The sequence below is a fragment of the Hyperoodon ampullatus genome (assembly GCF_949752795.1).
Source record: "Hyperoodon ampullatus genome assembly, chromosome: 13".
Taxonomy (NCBI): domain Eukaryota; kingdom Metazoa; phylum Chordata; class Mammalia; order Artiodactyla; family Ziphiidae; genus Hyperoodon; species Hyperoodon ampullatus.
Window position 1 is genome coordinate 74300024 of NC_136926.1, and position 14218 is coordinate 74314241.

The 14218-nt window shown below is 46.7% G+C and overlaps 1 pseudogene across 1 annotated transcript in view; it reads left to right on the top strand.

Annotated features, from left to right (window-relative positions):
• Positions 1 to 13793, top strand: part of LOC307062487 (O-acyltransferase like protein-like) — a 59221-nt pseudogene extending 45428 nt beyond the window's left edge. The window contains exons 12-16 of the transcript in view: positions 2545 to 2653; positions 4429 to 4561; positions 7121 to 7306; positions 12985 to 13126; positions 13668 to 13793. The product of the transcript in view is annotated as an O-acyltransferase like protein-like (transcript). The remainder of the gene's footprint in view (positions 1 to 2544; positions 2654 to 4428; positions 4562 to 7120; positions 7307 to 12984; positions 13127 to 13667) is intronic.
• The last annotated feature ends 425 nt before the right edge of the window (positions 13794 to 14218 follow it).

The following is a 14218-nucleotide window of genomic DNA, read 5'->3' on the forward strand; positions in this document are numbered from 1 at the left end:
TTTTTTGGTGGCGCTGCACGGCATGCAGGATCTTAGTTCCCAAACCAGGGATCAAACCCATGCCCCCTGCACTGGGAGTGTGGAGTCTTAACCACTGGACTGCCAGGGAAGTCCTTCCAAATTTTAATGTATCCTAAGAATTGAATAATTTTTAAAAAGACAGATCTGTCTATTTACATGCATATCTGAAGCACGTGAAGTTTCCTAACTTCAAATGTAGAAGAGTTTTTGGCTGACCGCTTAAAAAACATTGTTCCATGCTTCCACTAGGTACAGAGGTAGTTTGCTGGTATAGTGAGCTTGAGTCAGAAGATGTGGTTCAAATCATGACTGATAAATTACCAGCTGGGGGACCCAGTGTAAGTCACTGGACTCTCATCTTAATTGTTCATGTCTATGAGATGGAGACGATACACTTCACATCAGGGCCAGAGGAGAAAGCGAGATCGTACATATGGGAGCTAGCACAGTGCCCTCTGTGATGGGCTATGGCTGCTGGAAGGGCTCTGGAGACATGGTGGGTGCCTGCAGGTACAGGTGGGCAGGTGCATGGCTCAGCCAGCCCTGAAGCCCCAGCCAAGGAGAAAGGGCAAGCCTCTACTGGCTCCCTCCGAGGTACATTGGCAGCAGGATGCCCTGACTGCTGGTCAGGGTGTTTAGTGGAGAAAGGGTTGGTTTCTTCTGAGGCCTCTCTCCTTGGCTTGTAGATGGCTGTCTTCTCCCTGGGTCATCACATGGTCTTCCCTCTGGGGTATCTGTGTCCGAATCTCCTCTTCTTATAAGGACACCAGTCATATTGGATTAGGGTCCATCCCAATGACCGCATTTCACCTTAATTATCTCTTAAAGACCCCATCTCCAAATAGAGTCACACTCTGAGGTCCCGGGGTTTAGAATGTGGGTGGGTGGGTGCAGGGGTGGGGACACAATCCAGCCCATAATAGTCTGTATTAGGAAGCTTTTATTAGAGTCTTTGTAGCGGTGGTAGCTAGTGGAGACTTGTCTGAATCCTGAGAGGAGGTGCCATGGTTTGGGCTCCAGTCCTTCAGGGAGTTAAACAAATATTTCCTTGGGTGGATGTGGGTTTTTACTGGATGGCCTGACTGAATGGTTTACCACCCACCAAGGACAGTGAGTTCTTAGTACCTCCCCACTCTAGACCTGGTGGAAACCTACTTGAGTGTCCTTATGACTGAGGCATCCCGGCCCCAATGTCAGCATCTTTCCAAGAGGCTGTCATGGAAGGTAGATTTCAATTCCTCAGCTAAAAACCAGCACTACCCAAACTTGTGACTATGCTACTACATTTAGCCTCTAAATGGATATAAAAGGTAGGGCTTTTTTTCCTTCAGATAACACACTCTTACAGAATTCTAGTAATTCAAGGAGGACTGAACTGGAGGGTCTGGCAAAAGGCACGGTAAACATACAGCATTGTTACCACACCTTCCCTGCCCACACTCATGGCAGACATTACTAGTCAATCACTGCACCACTGAGCTAGGATTCCTCTTCCATTCCAAGCATTAACACTAAACTAGAATTGGCACTCTAGATAAAAATAATTTGCTCCCTGTATCACTGTGGTGTTAAGCAAATGGTATCTCATCCCTTCCTCGTGAAGAACCATGGCAACTTCGAGCACTGGAATAGGACTGCTAAAGGCAGGATTGTGCTGGTTGGTTTGGCACTCATGTTTGACAATTCTTCCATACCACTGCAGAGCCTCCTGGTCCTGATCCTCACAATCCCAAGTAGATACAACCAAACAGTGCCTTGCTCTGTGCCTGTGTCCCGAAATCTCATTTCCTGCCCCAGAACTGCCCACATACTACAGCTGGGACTCCTTCAGGAACCCTCTCAGCCTTACACGTGCAGAGTCCCAGACTGTGGAGGAATTAATTTTTGTGGGGCCACCTTTGACCCAAGGGGGTATAGAAGACAGTAGGAAAATGCTTCTTTCTTTCATCCCCCAGGACAGTTTTGAGTTGCATTTCATAAGGCTCCACAGAACATTCTGGCATTGGCCACCGTGATACTGCATCTTTGCATTGGCCTTCCTGCTTCCCTGTTCCAACCCCATCCTTTATTCCTCCCTCCACATGAACTACCTGCACCCTGATATTTGTCAGATTCTCCGTTCGGGTGGGTGGAGGATCCCTGTGTCCCATCTGTGCCTGACAGTCATCTCTCTCCTGAATCAACCACCACGTCTGTCCATACAGTGCTTCATGGGTGGCAAGGGAGATTCCCAAGCATGGTCTCCTTTTGAGCTGCACAGTAAGTTTCAGGGTGAAGATGAAGAAATTCAAGTTCAAGGTCCTGCCCAGGGCCTGGCAGCTAGTAAATGGTCAAGACTAAAGGCTAACTGAGGCTCTCTAACTCCAGCCCAGCTCCGGCCCCCATTGGCCACAGCTGCTGCGCCCACGGCAACCTCTCTCAAAGGCAGGCTGGCAGGAAGCGCCTCTGATTGCCAAGGTTGCGAGTCTTTCGTGTCCACAAATTTTGCGGTGAAGGAAAGTGAACGTCCTTTCTTCTTTGCAGAAATCAACACGCCCTTGTCCTCCTCGGGGCCACGCTGTTCTTGGCATCTTTCACCGCCTCTGCTCACACTGGCTTATAACCTTCCGGTGGCAGCTCCGTCAGAAGCAAGGTAACCGCGGTTCCCAGCCCGCCCTGCTCTATCCCTCGCCTGCCCTCGGACTGTCCAGGACCTCCCAGGCAGGGCTGCTGTATGGATGCCAGGCTCTTTGCACTGTGCACATCGGCTCCTGGAAAAACTGGGTGGGAACTGTTCGGCCTTGATGGGAAAGTTGATTGCGTGTTTGTTTCCAAACTTCTGAACCTTTCAACTTGTGCTGGGCGTCTGCTCTGAAAACACAGGGAACTCACTGTTGCCCATTGAAATACTTCTCGGAGGAAAGGAGCGCCCCCAGGTGGCTGTACTGCGTTTCTCCTCCAGCGGCGAACTGCCGCTTGGAATCTCTATTATGGAACGGAGAGAGTGAAATTTAAGGAAGCTGGGGTTACCTCTTCAAGGTCACACGCCTAGTAAGGGATACAGTTGTGAGCTGAACCTGGGACCTTACCCACTATGCTATTTTGCCTTTCCAATGGGGGTATATATAACACTTCTTCCTTATAACCACCCTGTGTCTTCTACAGGAAAAACTGGTAAGATTTCCTGCTAATCTATTCTCAAGGCAGCAGTCAGAGAGATGAAAATGCAAATCGGATCCTGTCAGTCATCTGCTCACATTCCTCCATTGGTCCCAAGGCAGAATCCCTGTGTGACCTCATCTATCACTTCCCTGCCTGCTGACGCAGGACCAGCCACACTGGCCTCCTTCCTTCCACGCACCCAACATGCTCCCTCCTCAGGGCCTTTGCACGTGCTATCCCCTCACAGGAGAATACTTTTCCTTTAGAATCTAGATCTTGGCAGGGCTAGCTCCTTCACTTCCTATAGGTGTCTGTGCATACATCACCTTCTCAGAGCAACCTTCACTGACCTCCTGATGTAAAATAGCCCAGAACCGTGTCTGGCACAAAAGTGCTCAAAATGTATTGTGAGTGGAATAGATGAATGAATGAGTGACAGACTACACCCCAGGCCTTTTGACCAGGGAAGCATCGTGCCCTTCTCGTCATGACATCAGCCTCTGTGGGCATGGCCAGGTGACCGAGAAGGAGGCTCGCCCCTGTGTAGCCCAGTGGTGTTCTCAACTCCAGATGCAAATGAGAGTCACTTGGGGAGATTTGAAATCCCACTGATGCTTCCAGCAAGCACCATCCTGGACCAATGGAGTCAGAATCTCCGGGGGTGTGGCCCAAGCAACCGAATTTTGTAAGTGCTTCCATGAAGAGGTTCACGCCTTTCAGAAGAGGGTCACCTCTGGAAACCACATTTTTGTTTTTGTTTTTTTTTTTGCAGTACGCGGGCCTCTCACTCTTGTGGCCTCTCCCGTTGCGGAGCACAGGCTCCGGAAGCGCAGGCTCAGCGGCCATGGCTCACGGGCCCAGCTGCTCCATGGCATGTGGGATCTTCCCGGACCGGGGCACGAACCTGTGTCCCCTGCATCGGCAGGCAGACTCTCAACCACTGCGCCACCAGGGAAGCCTGGAACCACATTTTTAGAGCTATCCCAGCATACCAGCCACGAGAAACAACTATTTAAAATGAACACAGCCATCATATTTCCTTGGGAGCCAGTGTGGAGGGGCCCAAGGGAATTTGGAACTTTAGGAAGCCAGCTGTGGCCCAAGGCAGGATCATGAGGTCACTGTGGATTATTACTGAGGAAATGAACAAATGTACACCCAGTTTTCCTTTGGGTTTGCTGATTGCTCCAATGGACATCTGAGGGATTCCTTTTGCCACGTCCAGATCAAACGTAACCTTTGGCCTTACGTCCTTGTGTTTTTCAGTGAAAATGCAGCTATGTTATATATCTTGGAGTACTACACGAAGCCCTGTGGCCGATTTGGGCCATTCTTTGTGGGCCTCTTTCTGACCATTTACATGCACCAAAACCACGAGGCAAACATTCTCAAAACCAAGGTATATGGTTTCCCCATACCTCACTGTAAGGACTGGGTCTGCTTGGGACTGGAGGCGTCCAAGATGAACACAGGTTTCTGGCTTGACTAATGACATTGGATGGTGAATCAGAATGATGACCCACAGGAAAGAAATTCCATCTGGAAGGCAAAGTAACAGCTTTCCTCCCTCTGGACACCTCACGACCTGATTCCCAGATGGAACTGTCCAATCTGACCAAGAATCTTATCTCTGGAAACCAAAGAGCTTGTGCTATTAAAAATCCAACCCGGGCTTCCCTGGTGGCGCGGTGGTTGAGAGTCTGCCTGCTGATGCAGGGGACACGGGTTCATGCCCCGGTCCAGGAAGATCCCACATGCCGCGGAGCGGCTGGGCCCGTGAGCCATGGCCGCTGAGCCTGCGTGTCCGGAGCCTGTGCTCTGCAATGGGAGAGGCCACAGCAGTGACAGGCCCGCGTGCTGCAAAAAAAAAAAAAAAATCCAACCCACCTAACCATGAAGTTCCATGGGGTTTGCCATTGCCATCCTACTGGGTGTGTTTTCCCATATCAGTGGTTTCTCTGGCTCTGTACCAAGACTCTGACGGGTGGGATGCCTCCTCCTCGTTGCCCACTCCTGCCCACGCGATCACCCACCAAGCCCCGCGGGTTGTTTCTCCTGCCATCCTCTCGTAGCCTTTCCAACTGACCTTGTTGAAGCTTGTCTCATCTCTTACTTGGATTTCTTCACTAGTTTTCTTGCCTCTTGTCTTCTTGATCTCAAATCCACCCACAGGGCAATCTATTTAAAATACTACCTTGGCCTTGAACTGTGCAAAACTTTTTCATATGACTTTTGTTGATCCATAAGACCTTGAGGGCAGAACATGTCTTATTCACCTCTGAATTTCTAGCACCTGGTTCTGAAATCACTCAATAAATGAATGACGGATAATTTGCTTCTCAATGGAAGAAAGGCCCAGAATTCCCTTGCATTATTAGGGGGCAATGCTGACCCCAGATCCCCACTGCTAGGCCCGACCTTGGTTTGCCTAGGTCTTGTGGGTACCTCACCTAAACGTTCTAGAGATGAGGCACTGGTCCTTGGAAAATCTTGTGTTGCTCATAGCAGGAACAGGAGCTAGGGCTTTATTGGAAGGAATGGATACACAGGTGCTCCATGTGTATTTTCCTATAGGTTGGAGTTATGATATTCCCCTGAAAATGCACAATTCAGTTGTAGATTACAACAGAGGACCATTCAAGAGGTGCTTTTGCATAGTCCAGGTTCATGGTGCCCAGGGAGAAATTGGGTGTGAGCAGAGGGGAAAACCTAAGATGATGATGGAGCATTTGGGAACACTCAGAGGACCAGGTCAGGACCAGGGAGCATGGAGCTAGAACCCAAGTCAAGCAGAGCTGGAGGAATGACTTCGATGGGATGAGTAGGCCAAGTACAAACTGTAGAAGCCAGAAAATAAGAACACAGCGTCCCAGCTGGAGGCAGCTGAGGCATATTCCATGTGGTAGGAATAAGTCAGTGTGCATTCTGAGTAAGAGTGAAGGGGACCCTAGGCTAAGAGGAGGCTTGTGGAGAGCCCCTGAGGAAGTAACTTTGTTCCCTGTAGCCAGAACCTAGGGCAGGAACCTGAGACCCAAGGAGGGGAGAGCTTCTCTTTAGAGACAAGATGGTAGAGTGATAAGATGCTAGTTCAGGTTGATGTAGATGTCATCATAGCACCTTGAGAACTGGAACAAAGAAGCAAGAGAGACCCTTGGAAGATAGATCTGGGCCTAAAAAGGTCAAGTAAGGTGACATCTAAGATCTTGAACTGAGCCCAGTAATAGGATTTAACTCACGGGGTTATTCTGTGAGCTGGAAACATCTCCATTCTCCCATTCCTTCCGCCATTTTATGTCCCTAGTGACAGGTGCAGCCCAGGTACAGGCTGTGTGCCGGGGCCCCTCACATTTATGGTAGGGAGCAGAAACAATCAAGGAGCCGTATTTGGCTAAGGAACAGAATGGGAGGTTAGGAGTGGTGGGAGTGGGTTGGAGCATTACTTGTTTCTTTTAACTTTCATCTAAAAATGACTCAAGAGTCACCATAAGTCACAAAAATAGTAGAGGAGATCTTGTGTACCCTTGACCTGCGTTTCCCCACCAGGAATATGTTAGGGTAACTATGGCACATGATCACAACCAAGACATTGACATTGACACAATCCATAGACCTTCGATCCACCAGTTTCATGTGCACTCGTTTGTGTGTGTGTATAGTTCTGTGCAATTTTAGCACGTCTGTAGATTTGTGTAACCATCACCACCACAATCAAGGTACAGAACTCCTCTGCCACCACAAAGGTCACCCTTGTGCTGCCTCTTCGTGGCCACACCCCCCCACTGTCCCCTACCCCCGTAACCACTAATCTGAACTTTCTATTCGGTCAGATTTGGTCATTGACTGAGGTTTACAAATAGACCCCTAAAGTCACTAATAACACACAAAAAGTGAGCGTAAAAAGAATTAAATACACAGTGGCCAAAACGGGCTGTGAACGGTGCCTTTCCTTTCCCTGTAGGTGCAGGCTCTGCTGCGGTGGATTTGCTCTCTGTCGACTCTATCCCTAGTGGCTGCCCTGGCATACACAGTGGGTGACGCGTCCGCTGCCTCTTCAGTTGCCGCTGCCGTCACCAGGCCCTCCACCGGCCCCTGTGGGCGGCCCCTGTGGGCTGGGTATTGTTCGCGCGTCAAGAAGGCTACGGAAGTAGGATGCACTGACGCAGCACGGGGCTTGCTCTGGGCTCACACACTGGCCTGTTAAAGGCGATGGTGTGAAAACACACGTACCCAGAGAGACTTTTATTTGCCGCTGAATGACTGATAGTGACTCAAGAACATCCATCTGTCTATATACTTGGGGAAACCCACTCACATATTCTGGTTTAGATGTTTACACTGGTTTATATACAAATGCAGGTTCTGAAAGAAAAATGTGCAGCCTCTCCAATGAAGCTAGTTTAGAAATTGGAAAAGAACAGGTAGGGGGTAATGTCTTGAGAAAAAAAATTACCAGTGCTGGGACAAGAGTACTGACCACACCCAGCCTGGGCCTTGGTCTCCTTGGTCTCCTCATCTGAGCTTAGGGACTGAAGAGTTGGCAACACCCCCTTCAGCCCTTTGATGACTGGGGACACTGTTTCTGTTGAGCCTGGCTTTCAGAGTCGGGCAGAAAACGAGCTTAAATGGAAAGAAAGGGATCTTCTCCAGATTAGAAATGTCTATTCAAGTCACCTGACGTTTTCCCCCTTTTCTCTCTATTTGGCATGAGGTGCTTGAGGTGTCAGCAAATGACAGAGAAAGGCTGGCGGGAATCACCCAGCAGAGGTTCTGGCCCTGCACTGCCCAGAAGCCCTGAAATGACGGAATCAGAGCCAGGTGGAGGCAACACAACTTTATACCCCTGGGAGATAATCAGGGTGAGTTTAAACTTTGGCCTGTGAACCTTAACCTCAGCAAAGGTGGCTGGAGAAACCTGATGAAGTGAACATAAGCAAGTCCTGCTTACTGAGCACAAGCTTATGCCAGGCCCCGTGGAGAACTTCACCCCTGTGGTCTCGGGCAATACTGGCCACACCGCTACAGGTAGAGCTATAATTAGCTCTGTTTCTCAGTGAGGAAAATGGTGCCTGGAGATGAAGCAGCGTGTGAAGGTCACTCAGCTAGAAAGTGAGCCCAGGCCTGAGGGCACCGCCCACAGCCCCTGCTCTTCATTTCTGTACACTAGCCACGCCCACCCCCAAGATGTTTGATTGTTCAAATTGTTCTTGAGTTTTATGAGTATCTAATGATGAGGGATTTGTTCTTTAACTTCAATTTAAAAAAAAAATATTTTATTTATTTATTTATTTTTGGCTGCGTTGGGTCTTTGTCGCTGTGCGCAGGCTTTCTCTAGTTACAGCGAGCAGGGGCTACTCTTTCTTGTGGTGCATGGGCTTCTCATTGCGGTGGCTTCTCTTATTGTGGAGCACGGGCTCTAGGTCCGCGGGCTTCAGTAGTTGCAGCACACGGGCTCAGTAGTTGTGGCTCGTGGGCTCTAGAGCGCAGCCTCAGTAGTTGTGGTGCATGGGTTTTGTTGCTCCGCAGCATGTGGGATCTTCCCAGGCCAGGGCTCGAACCCGTGTCCCCTGCAATGGCAGGTGGATTCCCAACCACTGCGCCACCAGGGAAGCCCTAACTTCAATTTAAAAAGCTTTCTCTTCTCTGGAGAAATGATGTTAAAGAAGAATCGGTTGCATTCTCCTTGGCTGATGTATTTGCGTTTATGGGCGGCTGTTTGGATCACATGACCTCCACTTGGTGACAGTGACCCTGAGCTGTTGACAGAGCCTCAGAACATAAACAACTGCTCCCCCTGGCCTGGTACAGGCCACCTCTCATGTGGTGGCAAACAACACAGTATTCCTGTCTAACGTGACAGTCCTGCTGGGTCAAACTGGTTAATGTCCATCAGGATTAGAGAGGAGTGACTTAGGTTAAGTTAGAACATGAAACAAATTTGCAGTATTACCAGTACAGTGGAGCTAGTAAATACTATCAGTCATTAGCCTGAGTGTGTATAATACATACCTCTTTTAATCCGAATGATGAATAAGCCCTCTGGCTCATTCTTGAGCAATTTATCATTCAAAGGTGTATTGTTATTAGCCAACCACTATTATAGGTGTGACTAATGTTCTAGGTTTGTATCTCCAACACTATCTGTAAGATACCAAGATTGATTAGTAGATGAATGTAGGAGGTGATGGTTTAGATAAATGTTTTAAAAATGTGTCCACCTGATGACCTTTAGAAAAGTATACTTATAAAAGAACATGTTTTTCCTCTTCATAATTTTATTTATTTATTTTATTGAAGTATAGTTGATGTACAATGTTATATAAGGTACAGGTGTACAATACAGTGATTCACACTTTTTAAAGATTATACTCCATTTATAGTTATTATAAAATATTGGCTACATTCCCTGTGTTGTACAATGTATCCTTGTAGCTTATTTGATATGTAATAGTTTGTACCTCTTAATCCTCTACCCCTATCTTGCCTCTCCCCCTTTCCTTCTCCCCACTGGTAACCACTAGTTTGTTCTGTATATCTGAGTCTGCTTCTTGTTATATTCACTAGTTTGTTGTATTTTTTAGATTCCACATATAGGTGATATCATACAGTATTTGTCTTTCTCTGTCTGAATTATTTCACTCAGCATAATACCCTCCAAGTCCATCCATGTTGTCACCAATGGCAAGGTTTGATTCTTTTTTATGGCTGAGTAGTGTTCCATTTTATGTATACACCACATCTTCTTTATCCATTCATCTGTTGATGGGCCCTTAGGTTTCTTCCATATCTTGGCAATTGTAAATAATGCTGCTGTGAATACTAGGGTGCATGTATCTTTCCAAAATTAGTGTTTTGGGGTTTTTTTGGATATATACCCAATAGTGGAATTGCTGGGTCATGTGGTCATGTTTGAGGAAGAAGACGTATTCAGTTGAGACTGTCAGGACAAGGAGGGATCTTGATGGTTCAGATCATTTTTTCCATCATCTTCAGTCATGGCCAATGCAGACCATGCTGGTCTCGTTGAGTTGCAAGAGTCACCTTCTGACCATGTCACTCCTTCGATTAAAACTTCTCAGTGCTGGGACTTCCCTAGTGGTCCAGTGGTTAAGACTCTGTGTTCCCAATGCAGGGGGCCTAGTTTTGATCTCTGGACAGGGAACTAGATCCCACATGCCACAACTAAAGATCCTGCATGCCGCAGCTAAAAAAGATCCCACATGCCACAACTAAGACCTTGCACAGCCAAATAAATAAATAAATATTAAAAACAAACAAACAAACTTTTCAGTGATGCCCTGTCACCTACACCAATGGTCCTCAAACTTAAATAATAGGCGGACCCATTCTAAAGGAATAAGAATTCTTTTGGATCCTTAGTATTGGCTTAAATTATTTTAATCCTAATTTTACCTAAACACTAGCAAGCATAAACCTAGATGCAAATTTTTATGTTTATAGCACATATATTTATAAAGCCAAAACAAATTTATAAAGTAACCATAAAACCAATAAAATCTGAATTAATGTTAATTTAATGTGATTAATTGGCTGGAGCCAGTCCTAGTTCATGACATGGTATTGTTTGTGCTGGGGCACATTCTTTTGTGTTTGGCTTACCTGTATGACATGGGTTTTTTACTGACTTAATTCTACAGCTATTTTGTTTGTTCCACAGTAAATATCTTGGTTCATCTTATCATTTGGGATTCGGTTGGGTGCAAATGCACATTTTGTCTATGAGTCCATTTGTATTTATTTACTTGATTATATAAGATACTTATTAAATGCTTGCTGTATGCTGGGCACTGCTGTAGATGCTGGGGATATCACAATAGGCAAGAAAAATCCCCCTCTTGTAGGAGATTGCAGTGGGGAAGGGGAAGTGAGAGACCAGGAGACTCTAGTAGCCTACATAATAGCCTCCAAGTTACCAGGTCCTAATCCCTGGGAACTTGCAAATGTGGTTAAGTTAAGGATCTTGAGAAGGGAAGATTATTTTGGATTATTTGGGTGGTCCCTAAACGCAATCACATGTGTCCCTATAGGAGGGGGACAGAGGGAGACTTGACACACACATGGAGGAGATGGTGATATGAAGATGGGACAGAGAGAGAGATGAAAATGCTGATGTTGCTTGGAGTGATGCAACCACAAGCCAAGGAATGCCAAAGCCACCAGAAGCTGGAAGAGACAAGAAATAGATTCTCCCCTAGAGCTTCGAAGGAGAAATGTGACCCTGCCAACACCTTGATCTTGGCCACTGATACTGATTTTGGACCTCTGGTCCCCAGAATGTTGAGAGAATAAATGTCTGTTGTTTTAAGCCACCATGCTTTTGTAATTTGTTACAGGAGCCATAGGAAATGAATCCAGTGCCATATTAAGTAAATGTATTTGTAATATAATTTCAGATGCAGATAAACATGGTGAATAAAAATAAATCAGAGGAATTCCCTGGTGGTCCAGTGGTTAGGACTCCGTGCTTACAGTGCTGAGGATGTGGGTTCGATCCCTGGTCAAGGAACTAAGATCCTGCAAGCCGCACAGTGAGGCCAAAAATTAAAAGAAAAAAAAAATCAGGGGTGGGAGGATAACTGGATTAGGGGTGCATTTGCAAATATGTGGTACAGAAGCACTCCAGGCAGAGGGAATGCTAAGGCAGCATTGTTCAGTCTGGAATATGTTTAGTGGGTGAGTGGAACAGCGAGAAGACCAGTGAGATAGGGCTCAAAGATCAAGGCAGGAGGGAGATGGGAATGAGGAAAGAGCAGAAGGTAGTGGTCAGGTCATGCCGGGCCTTCAAGGCCATGGGGAAGAATCTGGATTTTATTCTAAATGCCATGTGGCGTGATCTGGTTCGTGATTTTAAAAGATTACTCTGGATGTTTTCTTTCTTTTTTTTTTGTGGCTTGAAAGAACAGAAACTGATTCTCTCACAGTTCTGGAGGCTAGAAATTCAAAATCAAGGTGTTGGCAAGGTCCTTCTGGAAGCTCTGAGGGGGAATCTCTTCCATCCTCTCCTGTGTCCTCAGCATGCCTTGGCTTGTGGGTGCATCACTCCAAGCTCTGTCTCCATCTTCACATGGCCATCTCCCTGTGTCTCTCCTCTGTGTCTGTGTCTCCTTTTCTGTCTGTTACAAGGACACTTTGGATTTAGGGCCCACCCTAATCTAGGATGATCTCACCACCCATTACTTACCTTAATTACATCTGCAAAGACCCTTATTTCCAATTCTGAGGTTCCAGGTGGACAAAGCTTTTGGGAGACCACTATCCAACCCACTGCAGAGAGCCACTGGTCTTATTCATTGTTTTACATTTTCATTCATTTAAATTAAATAGCCACGAGTGGCTTGTAGGTCTCATATGGGACACCCAATTGTAGAAGATATACCAAGTTACAGAAGGCGAAGGGTCTGAGGCCAGACAATGTTAACAGCCTCGTCCCAAGGCCCAGCAGCTGGTGGTGTGCGCCTTGAATCAGAGCCCAGGTTAGCAAAGGGACTTTGCATCCTGTTTTATATGTGGAATGTTGTGTGCTCAGAGGTTGAAACCCAGTAAGGATTAAACTGGCCGTAAGCTCAATGTTAGCATCCCTTATTATTATTTTCATATTGCTGCAGTGGGAAGTTGGGTTTTTTTTGTTGTTGTTGTTTTTGTTTGTTTCAGTACATTCTCTTAAAAATTATAATGAAAAAGACCTTCTTAGTAGAAAGTTCACAGACTTAGAGGCAGAACCCAGAGGGAGCAGTGATGACACAGCCTCTTCCCAGGCCCAGGGAGGGGCTCGAAGCTCCATGAATCGGTGCCTATTCCCTCCAGGTCTGGTGCACCGGCTGCTTTCCTGGGATATCTGGAGTTTCCTGGCCAGCATGAGCTACGCTTGCTACTTGGTGCACCCATCCTCATCATCCTCTACAGTGGGCTCCAGGAGACGCTTCTTCACTACACTGACATCAACATGGTGAGGCAGCCCCAGCGCTCAGCTCATTGTAGTGACACAATTGGCTCTCCCCTGGAGCAGTGCAAACTATTGGCTTCATTAGAACCTTATTTTCTGTTTGTTTGTTTGTCAAAAGCCTATTGTTCTTTGTTTTATTGGCAGGAGGGCTTCAGCACAGGATAATGTCTTTCTTTTCTTCTCTTTATTTTTTATTTATTTTTATTTTTATTTTTTTGCGGTACGCGGGCCTCTGACTGCTGTGGCCTCTCCCGTTGCGGAGCACAGGCTCCGGATGCGCAGGCTCAGCAGCCATGGCTCATGGGCCCAGCCGCTCCGCCGCACGTGGGATCCTCCCGGACTGGGGCATGAACCCGTGTCCCCTGCATCGGCAGGCGGACTCCCAACCACTGCGCCACCAGGGAAGCCCCTTCTCTTTATTTTTAATGTTTAGGGCTGTTTGTCTTACAGAGCTATTTCATATAGCCAGGATGGTACACGTATTCCAAATGCACTAGGAATCTTGTAGCAAGACTGTGTCCACTCTGCCCCTCTTTCTCTCTAGTTCTGTCTTTTCTCTGGACACTGTTTGCTGACCTTCATCACTGGGCTGGCCCTGACGCTGTTCATTGAGAAACCATGTCAGGAACTGAAGCGGTGCCTGCTGGGATCAGTGCCTGCAGGGCCGTGAGCTTCCGGTAAAACCCGAAAGAGTGGATGGCCCTTTGTGGGTGCTGATGAGCAAAGGCAAGTGTGGCCTTGTTTATGTAACGAATGCTTGTGTTCCCAAAAAGGGGCGTGACTCTGATTTTTGTGAATGTTTAAGGTATACAAGTTCTTTAATATATAAAACAGTTCTGAGTGTTTACTATGTAAAAGAGTTCTGTGTTAATCTGTTCAGTAGCACAATAATTGCCCTCCAATGTAACTTTTTAGCAAAAAAATCTGGATTTTTGTGGTCTCATACTGCATGTATTTTCTATATCAGTGATCATAGGAGAACATCAAATGTAGTGAATTTAATGTACTTCAGGTTTTAATGCTCACTTTTCTTGGTAAAATCACAGTATGTCGTTTTGTACATTATAACTGTTTTTGTGTTATTATGATACCTTT